At 36.4% G+C, this 20,908-nt stretch overlaps 1 pseudogene; it reads right to left on the minus strand.

Annotated features, from left to right (window-relative positions):
• Window positions 1–15,423: 15,423 nt before the first annotated feature.
• LOC130836701 (olfactory receptor 7A17-like) lies at window positions 15,424–16,393 on the minus strand (annotated as a pseudogene).
• Window positions 16,394–20,908: the final 4,515 nt, after the last annotated feature.

The raw sequence follows: 20,908 nt of genomic DNA on the forward strand, positions 1-20,908 counted from the left end.
TTTCCACTGTCAACCTGTTATCCAAGCACAATGTATACTACTGTTTTTTGAGAAAATCTTTTATGCAGTTGAGGAATATATATTGAATATAGACCATGTTCCAGGCATGGCCAGAGCATAGGGATAGTTAAAAATGTCTATACAATCTAATGGTGAAGAAAGAATACAATCAAATAAAAAGAATATAACATCTGATAGCTCAGATGCAATGAAGAAAAAGTATGTATAAAGGATACTGAACAGAAGGTGTTTGTTCTATTGGGAGGTCAAATAAGACATGCAAACAAGGTGACACTTTAAAAGACACCTCAAAGAAAAATGAGAGAGAGACACAAGGTTATTGGGGAAATATGTGCCTGGCAGAAGGAACAGCCAGTGCAAAGGCCCTGGGGAAGATGTCTGTTTTAGAAAACCAAGGCTCAGAATGAGCCAGTGAGTGGAGGGAAATGAACAAGGCCTAGAATGAAAAGAGATGATGATAGAGAATGCTGAGGAAAGAGGTGGCCTGCCTACTGCTGTTCAGACTTCAAGATACAGGGAATCGATTGTCCACACTATGTACATATTGCACTTTATTAATCTCATTGCAAAGACATCCAGTGAATTGAAAATGATCGCTTCCTTAGTATTTTATTTGGTTGAGTTATGGACCCTTTATCATGAATCACCTTGGAGTATATAATTCCAGGTACTCTGAGGACTGCTTTAAGTTCACGAGGCGCGCGCGCGTGCGCGCACACACACACACACACACACACACACACACACACACACAGCATTCCCAGGCCTCCTCATCAGCGTTATGTCCATATCTTTTTCACTCCCTCCCACACTGTTTCACTGTTTAAGCTGTGTGTAGATGATACAACTCAAATTGTCCAGATTAAGTATTCCTTCTCTAAAGAACTTAGAAATGTTACACAGAAAGTCCTATCTTAAATCACCCACGGACAAATAAACTTGGGGCTATGTATTGGTATGTCTATTTTTCTGCTTTGTATTTAAATAAACACAAGCAATCTGTTCCATAAACATATGTATAGAGCGAGGACTGAAATGGACAAGAGAAAGAAAATATCTCCTATGCTCAAGTGGCCCCTGAAAGACTTTTAGGAAGTTAAAGCTTCATTGGTTTTGGCAGCATTCCAACCCTGATTTTCTCCATCTGATGCTAAGCAAAAATAATGATAGAGAAAAAACATTGGTCTAAAAGACAAAAGTGGTGATAATTTTATGATGTAAAACACCTTACAGATTGAACGCCTGAAGTGAAAATTGATCAAAGAAAATAAACCAATAATTCTCACAAGGTAACATACAAAATACAACATGCATTGGCTGTTCTTACTATCGAAAAGAAGCAGACTTGTTTTCCCTGTGCCTATCCATTATTTATTTGATCAGTTGCTTTTTATGTAACCATAAAAACCATGTAACCATTCTATTACAATGAATCAGAGGGATTACCTATTCACTGTAAAAGTAACCAATATTTTTAGGTAAACATCTAGAAAACTACACGTTAAAATCTATGGAAGGGCAAAACTATTTTAACTAAGGCAAGAAACTTTGAAGTTAGAAGATTGACATGTTTAATTAAATACAATGTAAAATATTTTTATGGTCAAATCATCCCCCAAAAGTCAGTTGAGAAAAACAATAATTAAAAAAATAATTTGAAAGGCTGATAATAATTGAATAATAGGCATATAATATATGGGCATATAATAATAACAGGCAAATGAAAATCGTGATCAAATATATGGATCTGTGCTCAAACTCAGTGATAGTTTGGAAAACAACAAAAATCTCTTTCACACTCATAGCCTGGGAAAAAATTTAAAGAGCTGTGACATTGATTGGGGTTGGAACTTTTAAACAAGTAGCAATGGGGTACTCTCTTTTTTTCTGGCAGAACTAAAAAGTTTTACCAGTTTGGGGAAACAAACTGAAGAATGGTATAGATATTAAAATACAGATGTTCTTTAACTCAAGGTTTCTCAATCTCAGCACTATTGACCTTCTAGGGCAGATCATTCTCTGTGGTGTGTCTGTCCTGTACATTGTAGGATGTTTAGAACATCCCTGGCCTTCACTCACCCCTTTTTAGTGTGACAGACAAAGTTCTCCAAACATTGCTCAATGTCTCCTGGGGGAAAATTGCATTTGGTTAGAACCACAGTTTGAATTTGATATCCCACAATATTTTTGTAGCCTTGTTATAATAGCAATGTAATAAGAGAGAATATAAAAGACTTTCAAAACTATGAGTAGCAGAGTCCCACCATGACATATGCAGTCATTGAAATACTGAATCATCATTACTCTAGTTGATCAGAGGAAAGTTTGTAAGGTTTCAGCAAGAAGGAAATGTAGACAAGGTGAAAAAATTCCTGAAAACATAAAGAGCATCTATGATGTGCATAGGATCCTATTCATGCATTTGTAGAAAACTGTATGAATGAGTATGTGTGCCTGGTATAGAAACAGGAGTTTTAAATGAAAAGAATAACTTATGAAAAAAAATGTCAGTGAGAATGAGATTAGGTTAAGCAGAGTGGTTTTAAAACAATTGTTTGCCAATCCCAATCTCCCAAACAACTGTTTTAACCCAGTATACTTAACCTAATTTCTTTCTCACTGACATTTTTCCATGTTATTACTTTCATTTAAAACATATATACACTACTATGTGTAAAATAGATAACTAATGAGAACCTACTGCATAGCACAGGGAATTCTAGCATTGGGAAGGAAGTCCAAAAAAGAGGGTATATATGTATACATATAGCTGATTCATTTTTCTCTACAACAGAAACTAACACAACATTGTAAAGCAAGTAAACTCCAATAAAAAATTTAAAAAATAAAAACAATTGTAACAAATCAAATGAAAATCTACATATAATTTATATAAAGACATAAAATGGTAATAATTTAATAACATCAATGAAGGTCACTAATTCAAGACTAAATTATCATAGATGTGGACATAATATAACAAAAGCTTTTCAAGTGGGGGGGTTATTTATATAAAGACTCAAACATGTTTATTGAGGTATTGGTTATCTTTAGCATATGGTAAAAAAAAGTCTTTCTATGGTTGAACGCCTTCCAAATGCCTAAATTACTGTAATTTTTAGAAATAGATCTAATACCAAGATGCCAAGAAAAAAAATAAGGAATAACAGAGATATGAAAGCCAGGTGGAAATATGTATAAAGAGTGATTTATCACCCTCAAGGTTGCAAAGAACTTTCACTGTCATTTTTATTTAAAACAAAGTTTCACAGGTGAAAAAAATGGAAACAATAGCTCATATATGTCAGTAAAAAAGCAATAGATAGAACACAGTAAAATTGACTGATTGATTGACCACACAATTTATAAACTCTCATACCATCCCCACAAGTACTTCGACACATACATAAAAGAACTAACACTATCAGACTGCTGACCAAAATAACAACTCTTTTTTTAAAGAATGCAACCAAAATGTGGAATAAAAATGCTCTGACCTCCCTTTGCAAAAGCAAAGGATGCATACAATTAGCAACAGAGAAAGTAAATGGCTAACTAACTCATAAAAATATACTGCCTCACAAGTAATGAAATAATTATAATGTTCATTTACATACCCCTTTTTAATCTATTAAAATGTTTTTTTTTCTCATGTGAATACCCAGAGTGAGAGAAGATACTATTGAAATGTGTCTCACTTAACTGTTACTGCAGTGATATATTTGCAAGCATTTCCTAGTCTGGATCTGTCTCATCAATATGGAAACATAGTCAATTATACCCCATTTTAAAAACAAATGTCATCATTTCACTGTGTATCTTTCCCCACCAATATTCTACTGTTCTACTCCCCTTAATTAAAAAGATTCTCAGGCTTATATTCTACTATCATTTAAGTGTCAAAAATGACAATTACTTTGTAGAGTTCAAGTTCTCTTCTTTTAACATCGTCAATAAATACATTAATTTATTAAGTAAGGTAAGAAACAACCACAGTGATCTTTGGGCCCAGAACTAGGCTGAATTGGCTCTGGGGTGACCTCAGTTCACTTTCTAGGCTTCCATTTATTTTGACCTTTTCCTGCAGTATCTACTGAAATCTCACACTCACCTTGACAGTAACTCTGAGAAGAAGATGTCTGTGTGGAAGTCCAGATTCCTTCCTGGCTGGTTGATGATGGAGACTGAAGCTCGATTCCCAGACAAGGCAGCAGGAAGGGGTCAAGCACTGATCTCGCAGGAAGATTTAAGAGTCCGAAAGAAACAACTATGTCCTGTGCAGATTAAGGTCACGCATGCCCAGGGACTGCAGCTCCCTTAATCTGCTCATTAAGAACGTTTCCCTTTTGTTACTCTAAACTCCAAGCACAATATTTTCCTCTGGGACACTCGTCTTGACACAAAGGAAAGTTTCCAGGTGATTTTCTGATTCTAGGACACTATGTGATAAGCCAGGAAATTCAGGTTTTATTACTCCTCCTATATTATCTTTCTGTCATCAAGAGCTGCAAACATTCTAGCACCTCATCACAACCTTGAATTAAAGTTTTTGCAAAGTCTAATATTGAGGAATTTGTCTTCACTAACCCTTTGGATATACAAAGCATTGACATTTAGTGGGGACACAAGCCTAAATATATATAGAAAATTACTATTCTCCGCATTAAAAAAGGAGGATAACCTTGTTTATTTAATTAAAAAAACCCTTGGGCACTAAACTCCTTGGCTATGTGATACTTTTCCCAAAACAATTATGAATTTCAAACTTGTCACAAGTTCACAGATATCATTAGTCCTTCATTATAAAATACTTACTGATTACAAGATTTTATGCACAAAATCCTAGCTTAGTATCCTAAAGGGTTTCTAGGATTTAATTTTTTTTTTTACAAAAGTTAGATCTAAGAAGAAGTACTTTTTTTGTCCTTTTTTTTTTTTTAAGGTCTTTAGTGGAATACAATTGCTTTACACTCTTGTACCAGCTTTTGAGGTACGCCAAAATGAATCAGCTGTATTTATACATATGTCCCCTCCCTCCTGCGACTCCTGCCCGCTCTCCCTGTCCTGGCCCTCTAAGGCATCACCCATCATGGAGTTGATCTCCCTTTGTTATACAGCAACTTCCCACTAGCTATCTATTTTACAGTTGATAGTGTATATAAGTCTATGCTACTCTCTCACTTCGTCCCAACTTCCCATTTGCCCCCCCAATCCCCCCAACCACGTGTCCTCCAGTCCATTCTCTGCATCTGCATCCTTATTCCTGCCCTGTCACTGGGTTCATCAGTACCTTTTTTTGTTTGTTTGTTTCCGTATATATGAGTTAGCATACAGTATTTGTTTTTCTCTTTCTGGCTTACTTCACTCTGTATGACAGTCTCTAGGTCTATCCACCTCATTACATATAGCTCCATTTCATTCTTTTTTATGGCTGAGTAATATTCCATTTTATATATGTGCCACATCTTCTTTATCCATTCACCTGTTGATGGGCATTTAGGTTGCTTCCACTTCCTGGCTATTGTAAATAGTACTACAACGAACATTACGGTACATGTTTCTTTTTGGATTATGGTTTTCTCTGGGTATATGCCCAAGGAGTGGGATTGCTGGGTCATATGGTAGTTGTATTTTTAGTTTTTTAAGGAAACTCCAAACTGTTTTCCATAGTGGCTGTACCAATTTACATCCCCACCAACAGTGCAGGAGAGTTCCCTTTTCTCCACACTCTCTCCAACATTTATTGTTTCTATATGTTTTGATGATGGCCATTGTGACTGGTGTGAGGTGATACCTTATTGTCACTTTGACTTGCATTTCTCTAATGATTAGGGATGTGGAGCATCTTTTTATGTGTTTGTTGGCCATCTGTACGTCTTCTTTGCAGAAATGTCTATTTAGGTCTTCCGCCCATTTGTAGATTGGGTTATTTGCTTTTTTGGTATTAAGCTGCATGAGCTGCTTGTATATTTTGGAGATTAATCCTTTATCTGTTGCTTTGTTGGCAAGTATTTTTTCCCATTCTGAGTGTTGTCTTCTTGTCTTGTTTATGGTTTCTTTTGCTGTGCAAAAGCTTTTAAATTTCATTAGGTCCCATTTGTTTATTCTAGATTTTACTTCCATTATTCTAGGAGGTGGGTCAAAAAGGATCTTGCTTTGATGGATGTCATAGAGTGTTCTGCCTATGTTTTCCTCGAGGAGTTTTATAGTGTCTGGCCTTACATGTAGGTCTTTAATCCATTTTGAGTTTATTTTTGTGTATGGTGTTAGGAAGTCTACTAATTTCATTCTTTTACATGCTGCTGCCCAATTTTCTCAGAACCACTTATTGAAGAGGCTGTCTTTTTTCCATTGTATATTCTTGCCTCCTTTGTCAAAGATAAGGTGCTGGGCTGTGTTCTTACTGTACCTTTCTCAGATCTAACCCCAGTGGTTAACCTATGAGTGGATATAACACAAGCTGGCAAGATCAATTATCATTTCCCCGAAGAATGTAGAAATGTTATCTGAAATTCCAATGAGTAAGCTTCTCATGGATGAAGAAAATTGAGGATCCAGATTGGCATACTCATTTTATGTCCTGTATTTAAAGCAACATAAAGATTCTGCTCAACAAACAGAAAGATAGAGAGAGAGAGAGAGACAGAGAGAGATCGAGGAAGAGAAAGAGAGAGAAGTTAGACATGAATGAACAGGGAAAAAGATCTCAGAGCTCAAGTGGGCCCTTAGAGATAGCAAGAAAGAAAAAAAAATCCTTGTTATTCCAACTCTTGTTGTAGCTCCTTGATACATAGAAAGAAAATAAAGGAGCAAAATAAATTTGGCCAGTAGAATAAAATAATGATATCTTTATGGTGTCAATCACTTGCAGATTCAAAGCTCCAACAGAAAAACATACCAAGGGAATAAACCAACAGGTCACCAAAGGAAATATGCAAAGTACAACCAACTTGGGCATGTTACATATGAAGCAGTAGAAAGTTTGCTTTTTCTGTGCCTATTCCATATTTATTTGACCAATTGGATTTTATATGACATTATAGGAGGTGAGACAAGTCCCTTTTATTTTTCTTATATGTCATCTTTTCTCTTTTTCCCCTGGACTTTGTATTTTGATCTTTTTTGAAAAAACAGTCAGTGAGCACACTCCAGTCCTATTTCTGGCCTTTGTACCAAGGCCCCCTTCAACCACACTATGAACTTTTGCATACACCGTAGTGGTCTATTTTCTAACTCTAAATAACCTTCTTCACAAGATTCATGTCTGAAAATATATGTCATATGCATATTTATTTTATTGTGTTGTGACTTCACCATTGTAATGTAAGTTCCAGGGGAGCAGGGCTTTCACTTGCATTGTTTGCTGTAATTTTTCATAGTGGTATGTGAATATATGTGCACTTATATGGAAACAAATATTAGAAAATGAAAAGTTACGAAATAAAATGATTGGCAGAGATAGTGAAATCAAGTAGAGTGGTTTCATACAACTGTATTCAACAAATGAAAGGAGCTTGAAAAACTAACTGGAATATGATGCACAATAGCAGTAATTGAACAATATCAACTTGGATTAATAATTAAATAAGCAAACACTTTGATGTAAGAGAACATAACATAAAGTGTACCTAGAACTCTTTGGCATGTAGCATATGTTCTGTTATTATTTGTTGAATGAACCAGGAATTCGTTTTCAGTACATATGGACGTTTAACATATGACAATGTTGTATTTCAGTTTAGTTGGTAAAGATCGATTGTTTCATAAAAGCTGGCACATAAAGCTATCCATCTAGAAGGAAATTATGTGGTTCCCTACCTCACACATGTTTTAAAAATTTGGAAGGATTAAAGACCTCAATGTAAATGGAAAAAGACATGTTAGGTGTGTATGTAAAGAAGTACACATAGAAGCTACAGGTGGGCAAAACCATCATAATTAAGATAAGAAAATTACATGTAAGAAGATAGATATATTCGACTATTTAAAACTTAAAACTTTTTTATGGACAATATATCCAACTAAAAGTCAATAAATCATATCTGTAAAAATCATTTGAAATTCTGCTAACTGTGGAAGGCCTGTAATTCATGGATGTATAATAATAATGGGTATATAATAATGAACATGGTGATCAACTGTATGAGTATTTACTCAAGTTGATTAATACTTTAAGAAAACAACAAGAAATCTCTTTCACATTCAACAGACTGTGAGATAACTTAGAGATGTCTCATATTTGTATCCTGTTTTTACACTTTTCTGAGCTCCTGAAACTAACACAACATTGTAAATCAACTATACTCCAATAAAATTTTTTAAAAAAATCTCTCACATTGATTGGGGTTGGACTTTTTAAACAGGTAGTAAAATAGGATTTTCTAATTTTGGTGGCAGAAATGTGAAGTGTTACATGTTGGGGAAACGACTTGAAGACAGCTATAAGCATTAAAATACAGATATTTATAATCAGAATTTCTAAATGTCAGCACTATTGACATTCTGTGCCAGGTGATCATTCTTTGTGGTAGGGTCAGTCCTGTGCATTTTAGGAGGTTTAGAGCATCTCTGGCCTCTACCGACAGCTCCCCAGCTGACAGACAAAAATGACTCTGGACTTTGCTCAATGTCCCCTTGGCGTACAATATTGCCTTTGGTTGAGAAGCAGAATTTTAACAAAACAATCTCAAAAAGAATTGTATAGTTGTTATAATAGCAATGTATTGAGAAATAATATATAAAACTTTCAAAGTTTGGCTAGCATAGCTACACCATGAACTTTTATGCAGTCAATGAAATAATGAATCAGCATTACACTAGTGGATTGGAGGTGAGGCCATGAGGTATTACTGAGTAAGAAGGAAGGGTGGAAACTGCTAGGAAAAAAGACTGCACTAAAACATAAAGAGCATTTACGATGGGCACAATTCTGTTTTTGTGCTAATCATGTATAAAAGCATATGTATGTGTGTTTAGCATAGGAAAAGTAAGAAAACTGAGTTTTTTTTTACACAAATATTAAAAGCAGCTTTACTTATAAGAATCAGAAATAGGAAACAACTCAAATTCTCTTCAGCAGGTGAATGGTTATACAAACGTGGGCATCCATACCAAGGAATGTTATTTATCAATAACAAGGAATGAATTATTAATATATAAACTTGGACTAATCTCCAGAAAATTATGCTAAGTAAAAAAGTCAATCCCTAAATGTTACAATGATTATTTTATTGCATTCTTTGTTTTATTACATGTGTAGTATATTTCACTTTTTAAAATTATTTTTTATATTTACTTTTATTGAAGTATAGTTGAATTACAATGTTGTGGTAATTACTGTTGTACAGCAAAGTGACTCAGTTGTACATATTCTTTTTCATATTCTTTTCCATTATGGTTTATCACAGGATATTGAATACAATTCCCTGGGCTATACAGTAGGACCTTTTTTATCCATTCTAATGATATATTATATATTATATATATATATATATATACACACACATACATATATATATACCCCAGCTTGTATCTGCCAATCCCAAACTCCCAATCCAACCCTCTCCCACCTCCCTCCCACTTGGCAACCACCAGGATATTCTGTATGTCCCTGATTCTGAGAAAACAGTTTTGAACCTTGGATCTATCACATATTAGCTGTTTGTCCATGGAGAGTCAACAGAACCATTAATATCCACATTCAAATAGTGGGAACAGTGGTATTCATTGCCTGGTGATGCAACAGATTTAGTCAATATATGTAGAAAGCACAGCATAGTTTCTTCCTGTAGTAAATGAATAGTTATCACTTGTGATAAGACATGGCTATTTTTTTTCTTCTTCTACATTTCAAATGTCTCCATTGCTTCCCCGCCTCTAGGTAATGAACCAATTGCGAAGGTTGTTATAGTACCCCTTTTTGCAATATTAAATACATTTTTTCCCCTTGTGAATACCCAACATGTTAGACAACTGTGAAATATATTCTCAGTAATTGCTCTTGCGATGTAATATCTACCTCCTTTGATCTGGATCTTTGTAGTAAATACAAAAACATGGTTAAGTACATTCTACCTTAAACACTTAAAAAATGCCCTCACTTTACTGCTCACACTTCCTAATGTAATACTCTAGTTTATCATTCCTGTTAGTTATAAAACTCTTCATTTATGTTCTACTTTTACTGGAACACAGTTGTTCTTCATTCTCATTGCACTGGACTATATTTCCCATCACTTAGTTGTAACAATGATCCTCGTATTTCCTTTTTTTAAAAAGAATTTTTAAGAGGGCTCTCATCTTTTTAAAAAATATTTATTTAATTTTATTTTATTTTGGTTGTGCCGGTTCTTAGTTACGGCAGGCGGGCCCCTTAGTTGTGGCTCGCTAGCTCCTTAGTTTGCGGCACATGGGCTCCTCAGTTGCAGAAGGCAGGCTCATTTAGTTGTGCCTGGAGAGCTCCTTAGTTGCAGCTCACCGGCTCCCTAGTTGTGGCATTCAAACTCTTAGTTGTGGCATGCATGTGGGATCTAGTTGCCTGACAAGTGATTGAACTTGGGGCCCCTCCATTGAGAGCACGGAGTCTTAACCAGTGCACTACCAAGGAAGTCCCTGATCCTTGTATTTCTGAGTTCAAAGGACACTTCTCTTTTTATTGTATTATAAATTAATTATAGATTAATTAGTGTACCTAGCAAACAAACATGACAATTTCTTTTATTGGGGCTAGGGTTGTTTGGCTTTTAGGTGACCTTAGGTAAAAACTCTCAGGTTCATTTCTCTCTGAACCTTTCCTTACGTACCTATTGAGATTTCAGTCTCTGAGAGGAAATTCTATGTGTGGAAGTCTGAATTTTCCCTGGAAGGTTAATTAAGTCTGAAGTTCTGTTCCTGGACAGGCCAGTAAGGAGGAGTAAAACACTGATTCCTGAGCTATGATAAGGATTCCAGGTGGAACAACCAAGCCCTGTCCAGCACCAGGGATGCACACACTGTGGGACTGTAGCAGAAGAGGTAGTTATAGCTCTCTAGGCGGCTCATTAAGCACTGTTTCCATTGTTACCTCCACCTCTGAGCACATGATATCCTGGTGGGACACTGGTCTGGACACAAAGGAAATTATTTCTGTTGATTTTCTGTTACCAAGGACCAGATTAGAAGTCAGGTGAATCCAGTCTTTATTCCACTTTCTCCATGAACTTTCAGAGGTCTCAACCCCTTACACCTAATCCCAACCTTGATTTAATGTTATTTCCAAATCTAATACCAATAACCCATGTTGACTAAGTCCCATGGACCTCCACAGTATTGACTTTTGGCAGGAAATAACTCTCAATATTTCTACAAACTTAGTATTCCCCTCTTCAACAAGGGGGAGAGGTGTGCTTCTCTGCTACAAAATCATGTATACTATAACTTTTGGCTTGATGATATTTTTGACAAGTCAAATAAAATTTTGTGCTTTTAACTCAAATTAAAAGCTGCCATTTATTCCTCCATTTGAAAAATGTCACTTAATTATAAGATATATTTAGATCTTTTTATGCACCATTGACAAACTTAGATTCTTACATGGATTGTGTCATTTAATTTCTACAAAAGTCTGATCTATATAGTCACTACTGTGAACCTCATTCTACATTTGCAGAAACAGGGCTCAGAAGGGTTAAGTGATCTTTCTAAAGTTATTACTAAGGGATGACTTCTATTGAAACTCCAAGCTATGTCCAGATCTCACACTCTAGGCCAATGATTCTACATCAAGTATGATTTTGCCTGCAGGGACACTTAGCATTGTCTGGAGAAATTTTTGGTTGTCACATCTGGGAAAGTTCTGCTGCCACTTAATGGGTTGAGGTCAGGGATGCTGCTCCACATCCTGCAATGCACAGGATGTCCCTGCCAGAAAGAATTACCCAAATGTCAATCATAGGAAGAGTGAGAAACACTATTCTAGACCAGAATTTCTCTAGCATCAATGTCTACATGAACCATTTGGGGATCTTATTTAGATGCAGGTTCTGATTTGGCAGGTCTAGGATGGTGTCAGAGATTCTGCACTTGTAACTAGCTGGTGGTATCTGTTGATGCTACAGGCCCTGGTGTGTGGATTACTCTGAGTATCAATGATGTGATCCAGTGTTAAAGTTAGATGTAAGTATTTTGAGGTCTTCTCCACCAAGAAAACTCTCACACATCTCACATCTGACATTAGGAGGTCAAATGTTGGACTCAGTAGTTTGTATCATGAAAGGAAGTTAAATTTTCAAAACTGTTTTCTGCAGTTATTGAGATTGTTCTGTTTATTTTATCTTTATTTCTATCAATGTGGTTTATCACATTTATTTATTTAATTATTTGTTATTTTTGCTTATAGGGAGCCATCCTTGAACTCTGGGAAAAACATTCCACTAGATCATGATGTATGGTTATTTTATTGTGTTGTTAACCATCTTATATAATTTGATAGAGTTTGAGAAGAGTTGGTGATAATTCTTTAAATTCTTGGTAGAATTCACCAGTAAAATGATCAGTTTCATTTTTTTATTATTTTATTTTTGTTGTCGTTGTTTGCTTTTGTTTTTGTGGCAAGGGGAGCTCATGGTAACTGATTCATTCTCCTTAGTCTTTATTTTTCGGTTCAAATTTTTTCTTTCATCATGATTCAACTTTTGTAGGTAAAGCCCTTCAGCATTCAGCCTATCAAAAATACACTGGTGCTGTCCATAGGTGGAGGTGATTCTGGAGTCCTTGAGTGGGAAGGACTGGTGCCTGGCCCAGCCAGTAGCCTGGTTCTTGGGTCCCTGGGGTCTGGCCTAGTGTCTGAGGCCACAAGGAGAAGGGGCTGGATCCTGGAATCACGGGGGTAGTCCTGGCACTTGAGTCTGTGGTGATGGGCATGAGGGCTGGTTCTGTGTGGTCGGGCATGCATCCTTCGTCCAGGGTTGCTATCCAGGTGCCAGAAACACCTGGGATGGGCTTGACATCTCAGTCCTCGGAGGCTTGCCTGGTCCTGGTGAAGGCTGGGATATTTGGTTCAAGAGAGATGGCCTAGAGGCTGGGGACCAATATGCTGGGTTGGTGCCAGGGCTGGAGGTTAGGTCTCAGGACCAGCCTGGTGCTTGGCCGGGGGTGGGGGAGGTGAGCATGTGTCTGCCTGAACCCTGAGACCATGAGGTTCAACTTGTTCCTGGGGTGAGCCAGGAGCTTAAGTGTGAAGGAACTGGTGTGAAGTCTAGACCCACAGGAGTTAGCCTGGCTCTACTGTGGGCCTGGCACCAGAGTCTGAGGTGAATCTGTGCTCACCTCACTCTACTTTTCCTACTTAGAGGTGTCTCTTGTCATCCTGGGATGCCCGGGCTTGGGCCAGAGGTGACAGAATTAATGTGAAATTGTTCTTCCTACCCTATTCAATGTGTCTCTTAAAATTTATTTTGCTTCGTCAAGAAGCTGTAATGCCTCACCTGGAATCCTTCACTTCAGTGAAGGTATTTTGACCAATGAATAATTCCTCAATTTGATGTTTCTGGGAGGCGGCAGGCTTAGACACTCCAATACTGCCATCTTGTTGACATCACCCTGGGAAAGTCCCTCTACTCCATCTATTGCCTATACCTTTTAAATATGTGCAGTACATCACATGTCATACTCTAATAAATTGATTAAAAGGAATAAAACTTAATGATGCATGACTCAGGGTCAGATCTAAAGTACAGGTGGCTGAGTCACACTGAACAGGTGTGGGTGGTATGTCTTCTAACTGGTAAGAAAGCAAAGTGTTATATATGATTATAGGAGCAGTGGGATAAATAAAGGCAATTTACATTTGATAAGCTCATGTTTTCCTCTGTAAATTAGATTAATCTAGATATAGAAATGAATGAACTGACTATAATTTGGTTTAAGACAGAAGAACAATATAGATATGCACAGATTCACGAATGAAACCTAGAGACACAATGTAGAGACTGACAGCTAATCACAGATTCATGAGCTCAGAACAACTGCAAACTATACTACCCCTTTTAATAATATATGCTTTATGTTAAACCATTTTATTTTAGGATGTTAGCACATGTAGTAATCAAAATGTTAGAACTGAGGGCAAAGATAATAAACTACTACATCTTATGTTTGACTGTGTTTTGATATTTGAAGGCAGCATTTCTGATTACTCTGTTAGTTTTTTCTTCACATAAGCACATGAAAAAGTCTTCACCTATGTTCCTCCAGGTACTGAGGGCAACTAACAAGAAAATGCGTGTTTGTGTACAGAAACTGTTGACCCTGAATCATATGACTAGGCAGGATTTCAAGTTCTTTTATGAGTCAGTATAATCATTAAAATGGAAGAAATTCCTTTGAATATGGGAGCTATACAGTGGGTGATATTATTAATTCACTGCTCATTTTGTTTATGACAGTATTTAGAATGGATGAGATCTTTTATTTAGAACAATGGATCATGTCATATTTGTGAGCATCATTGGAAGTTTTCAAGCAGGAACAGTAAGATAATTCAATAAAAAACATAAAACAGGCTAATCAATCCTTCACCCCAATGAATAAATCCCTTTATACATTGATGCTAGTTTGCCACAGGTCAATGAGTAGGTATACAACTTGAGAAGAAATGTCATGCATAGGAGTACCAAGTATAATTTAAAACTTATTTCATCATATTCAAGGTTATCTCTGAGCCTAAGGTCATATTACTCAACATATTTATTCCAGTTTCTGTTTCTGTGTAGACTACGCTGGTAGACTTGCATTTGATAATCAGTTTTGCCAGTGATTATGGTAGGCAATGTGGACACATCCTGAGAAGAGAACAGAAACCTAATTAGAAGAATAAAACCCATGACCTGTTATAAAACACACTAGTGTGTTGAAACCAGCATTATGAGGAAGTCCAGTTAAGGAAGTGATGTAAAAAAGAATGATGGGCATAAAAGTGGAAAACCATGGTCTCTGAGTTTCCTCTCCTATAAATTAAAAAAATGTCCTCGTTGCCAAGTTTTTTTTTTTTTTTTTTCCATTGGAGTAATAAGCCATGACTATTGTTTTAGTAAAACTAAAGACGTATTACATGGGGTGATATTTGTCATCTGAGAAGAAATTATTATCAAGAAACCCACACAGTTGCATGAGATAAATGGGAATTTCCTATTTTTTCACATTAAATGTTAGGAATAAATTAGGAGAAAAATGGGAAGAAAGAAAATGAAGAGAAACAATGTTGGTTACCTGAGAACGAGGAAAGGTTAATAAAGTGAGTCAGTTAATTATATAGAAAAGTTGAAAAAACCGAAATTCCAAGAAATAAATAAAAGGAGAAAGTTCTAATTCCAAAATCTGAATGAAGAATCATGAATTCTGTCTCTGAGGCTTTGAGTCCTGCAATCATGGGAACCTCTGCAGCCCCAGGACAACTGGCCTTTTTATAGCTTCCATTACAAACAATCTTTCCAGAGCCCTCTTTATGTCTTTATTCCTCAGACTGTAGATGAAAGGGTTCAGCATGGGTGTGACTACAGTGTACATCACAGAGGCTGTTGCAGTTGAGTATGAGCTGCGTGTAGCAGCAGAGCTAAGGTACACTCCTAGGCTTGTACAAAAAAAATAAGGAGACAACTGAGAGATGAGATGCACAGGTGGAAAACGCTTTATACTTCCCTTGAGCTGATGAGATTCCACGTATAGAGGAAACTATCTTAGAGTAAGAGTAAAGGATACCAGCCAGAGGCCCACCAGCCAGAAGCATAGCCATAAAATACATCAGCATGTTATTGAGAAAGGTGTCAGAACAGGCAAGTTGAACCACCTGATTGAGTTCGCAGAAAAAGTGAGGGATTTCTACTTCTGTACAGAAGGAAAGTCGCAAAACCATTAAACTTTGCAACAAGGAATGTAAGATACTTGTGAGCCAGGACACCAAAAGTAAGAGTCCACAGAGCCGGGGATTCATGATGACCATGTATTTCAGGGGGTGGCAGATGGCCACAAACCGGTCACAGGCCATCACTGCCAGGAGATAGATGTCCAACCCTGAAAAGATTATGAAAAAGCACATCTGGGTGATGCAGCCTTCATAGGTTATGACTTTGCTCTGCATCTGGATGTTCTGCAGCATCTTTGGGATGGTGGTGGAGGTGAAACAGGTGTCTACAAAGGACAGGTTGGAGAGGAAGAAGTACATGCGGGTGTGGAGGTGGGAGTCTGAGATTGTGGCCAGGATGATGAGCAGGTTTCCAAACACAGTGACCAGGTACAAGGAGAGGAAAAGTCCAAATATGAGGGACTGCATTTCTGGTTCCTCTGAAAGTCCCAGAAGAAGAAATCCTGAAATTCCTGTATCATTGCTTGGTTCCATGTGTTTGTATTAACTACCAGGAAAGAGAAAATAAATATCACTAAACTTCACACATATGGCATCACTCACATAAGTGAACTATTACAATTTTTATTTTGCCTTCAAGAAATTTATTTCAGTATTTTGTGTATGGATAAGTTCCCTTTAAGAGATTCCCCATTTCATCTCTGATTAAGCATTTGTATCCAGTTCTCAGCATTTTCCCCAGGAAGTCATGCACTCTACTACATTATTGAGAATATCTTTCACCCATTTGAGGAATTTGTACTGAGCATTGAACATGTTCCAGGCACTATCTAGACAAAGAGTATAGGGCATTGAAAACCAAAAGCAACTACAGTCCAATGATGGGGAAAGAATATAAGCAAATTACCATATTACATGATATGTCAGATGGTGACAACTGCAATGAAGAAAGTAAACACAGGTGCAAAGGAGAGAGTGCACAGGAATGTTAGTTTTTTAATTGGTGTTTCGTAAAGGCAAGAAATTAATGTGATGTTTGAACATAGACCTCAAGGAAGAGAGAGTAGGAGCCTCAAGCATATCTGGGAAGGCAGAGGGAATGACGATTTCAAAGACCTGTAGGATTACAGTACTTTCAGCTATTCAAGTCCAAAAATGGAAGTAAGTGTTGGAAGAGGATTAAGCAAGAGAGAGAGAGTGATCAGAGATGGTGTCAGGAAATTTTGAAGAAATAGGTGGCCTCATTGTTGGTTTCAGTTGAAGACAAAGGGAGTCACTCATCCACACCTCTTGTATTTTATAAATCTAGGAACAAAGTCATCCTGTAAATTGAAGTGGATCCCCTCTTTTATACCATCTGCTGTTTGAATTCTGAACTCTGTATTATAAGGGTTACATTGGAATACATGAGACCTGCTCTGTACTGATGCTCTAAGGACATATTTCACTCCACAATACACACACACACAGACACACACACACACAGACCATCACTTCCTGGGCTATGTCCTTACTTTATCTTTCTCATATCAAGCCCCAGTGGTTAATCTATGAGTGGATATAACTCAAGCTGGCCAGATCAATTATCATTTCCCCAGAAAGTAGAAATTGTAACTGAACTTCCAAATAGCAAACTTCTCATGGACAAATATAATTGAGGATCCAGATTGGCATGTTCATTTTATGTCCTGTATCTAAAAAAACATAAAGAATCTGGTCGAGAGAGAGAGGAATTGGACATGAGTGAGTGAGCAGGACAAAAAATCTAATCTAATAGCTCAAGTGGGTCCTGAGAGATGGTGAGAAAGGAAAAAAGGTTCTTGTTATTCCAACTCTTGTTTTAGCTACTTGATGTATTGAAAATATAATAAAGGAGCAAAATAAATTTGACCAGTAGGAAAAAAAACAGTGATATCTTTCTGGTGACAATTACTTGCAGATTCAGAACTCCAACAGAAACAAATGCTAAGGGAATAAACCAACACGTCACCATTGGAAATACGCAAAGTACAATCAAAGTTGGACATGTTGGCACTTCCCTGGTGGTCCAGTGGTTAAAGACTTCACCTTCCAATTCAGGGGATGTGACTTTGGTCCCAGGTCAGGGAGTTAAGATCCCATGTACCTCTCAGCCAAGAAAACCAAAACGGAAAACAGAAGTAATATTGTAACAAGTTCAATAAAGACTTTAAAAATGTTCCACATCAAGATGAGATGAAGCGAGAAAGTAGCACAGACATATATATACTACCAACTGTAAAGTAGATAGCCAGTGGGAAGTTGTTGTATAACAAAGGGAGTTCAACTCGAGGATGGAAGACGCCTTAGAGGACTGGGACGGGGAGGGTGGGGGGGGGGAGTCAAGGGAGGGAGGGAATACAGGGATATGTGTATAAAAACAGATGATTGAACTTGGTGTACCCACCAAAAAATAATAAATAAATAAAATTTAAAAAAAAATGTTCCACATCAAAAAATCTTTAAAAACTCACAAAAGTTGGACATGTTATGTATGAAGCAGTAGAAGACATTTTTTTCTGTGCCTATTCGATAGTTATTTGACCAATTGGATTTTCTGACATTAGAGGGGATAAGTCCCTTTTATATTTGTTATATGTCACCTTTTCTTTTGTTTTTCCTGGATTTTCAATTTGATCTCTTTTTTAAAAAAATTCAGTCGGCACACTCCAGTCCTGGTTCTGGCCTTTGTATAAAGGCCCTCTTAGACCACAGTATAAAATTCTGCGCACATCATCGCAATCCATCCTCTAACTCTGAATAGCCTTCTTTACAAGTTTTATGTCTGAGGATGTGTGTCATATTTTATTTATTGTGTGTGACTTCAGCATTATAATGCAAGTCCCAGAGGTGCAAGGCTTTCACTTGCATTGTTTGCTGTAATTTTTCAAAATGGGATGTGAATATAAGTGCACTTATATAGAAACACATATTAGAAAATGAAAAATCATGAAATTAAATGATTGTCAGAGGTAATGAAACCAGTTCAGTAGAGTTGTGTCACACAAATGCATGTGTATTAAACGAATGGAGCATTGAAAACTAACTGATATATAATATACAACAGCAGTAACTGAACAATATTGACATGGATCAATAATTAATTAAGCAAAGACTTTGACATAAGAGAACTGAACATAAAGCATACCTAGAACTCTTTGGCATGTACCAGATGTTTTGTTATTATGTGTTGAATGAATCAGGAATTAGGTTTAAGGACATACGGACATTTAACATATGACAATATTGTATTTCAGTTTAGTTGGTAAAGGTTGATTATTTCATGAAAGCTGGCACAAATAGCTATCCACCTAGAAGGAAATGATGTTTCCTACTTCACACATCCTGAAAACATTCTGAAAGATTAAAGACCTCAATGTAAGTCTAAAAAGGACATGTTGGGTGAATATGTAAAGAGCTACACATAAAAGCTACAGGTGGGCAAAACTCATAATTAAGACAAGAAAATCACATGTAAGAAAATAGGTATATTTGAGTATATAAAATTTTAAATTTTGTTAGGTACAATACATCCAACTGAAAGCCAATAAACTATAATCTGTAAAGATCACCTAAAATGCTGCTAACTATACAAGACATGCAATTTCTGGACATACAATTTTTGGACATATAATAGTGAACACGTGATCAAGTATATGAATATTTGCTCAAGTTGATTAATAGGTTAAAAAAACGAAAAAAAATCTCTTTCACTTTCATCAGTCTGTGAGACAACTTAAAGACCTCTCACATTGATTGGGGTTAGAGTTTTTAAACAGGCAGTAAAAGAGGATTCTCTAATGTTGCTGGCAAAAATGTGAAGCATTACACATTGCGGAAATAACCTGAAGACAGCTATAAACAGAAAATACAGATTTTTAAATCATGGTTTCTCAGTCTTGGAACTATTGACATTCTGGGCCAGATGATCATTCTCTGTGCTGGGGGTCAGTCCTGTGCACTGTAGGATGTTTAGAGCACCCCTGGCCTCTACTGACTTCTCCACAAGTGACAGCCCCAAATGTCTCTGGACATTGCTCAATGTCCTCTGGGGGAACAATATTGCCTCTGGTGGGGAATCAGAGTTTTAACATAACAACCTCAAAATATTTTTCTATGATTGTTATAATAGCAATGTATTGAGAAAAAGTATGTAAAGCTTTCAATGTGTGACTAGCACAGTCATACCATGAAATATTAAGCAGCCCCTGAAATAATGAATCAGCATTACACTGGTTGAATGGAGGTAAGTTCTTGAAGTACTATTGAGTAAGAAGGAAGAGTGAACACATAGAAAAAAAGACTGCACTAAAACATAAAGAGCATTTATGATAGGCACAGGGTACTATTCATGTATTTGTGTAAAAGCATATGAATACATATGTATAACAAAGGAAGAGAGTGTTAAAAGACATTAAGAGTTTATGAAATAAAGATCATCGGTAGAAGTGAAATTAGGTTAAGTACAGAGGTTTCAAAACAACTCTATAAAAAATAAATGAGAATCTAAAACTAGCTTATATAAAGCCTAGAATAATGAAAATTTAATGATATCAGCATGGGTCACAAATTCAAGAGTGAATTTCTAAAGACAGGGAAATAAAAGTATAGATGGGCTTTTAAAATTGGAGAGGTAGCAGTATATAAGTTATCTTCTTATATAAGGATGTATGGATTCAAAGATAATTATGGGAGGTAAAGATGATCTTTATTTAAGTGTGAAAAAGAATGCTTTCTAGCTGACAGTCAGAGATGATGCAACATTTAGAACTAGATCTAATCACAAAGGCCAGAAGAAACAATAGAGAATAACAGAGATTTAACAAGTTGGTAATAAATATAAAGGGTGATTTATTACTACCAAGTATACAGAAGAATGTTTACTTTCATTTTTGTTAATAGCAAATATTTGCAGCTGAAGAATATAAAAGTGACAGCTAAATTCTTTTAGTAAGAAAAATAAAAAATAAAAAAGCAATGGAGTTAACACAATATGACTAACAGATCTGACCACATACTTTTTATAAACCT

The sequence above is a fragment of the Hippopotamus amphibius genome, chromosome 15 (assembly GCF_030028045.1).
Source record: "Hippopotamus amphibius kiboko isolate mHipAmp2 chromosome 15, mHipAmp2.hap2, whole genome shotgun sequence".
Lineage (NCBI taxonomy): Eukaryota > Metazoa > Chordata > Mammalia > Artiodactyla > Hippopotamidae > Hippopotamus > Hippopotamus amphibius.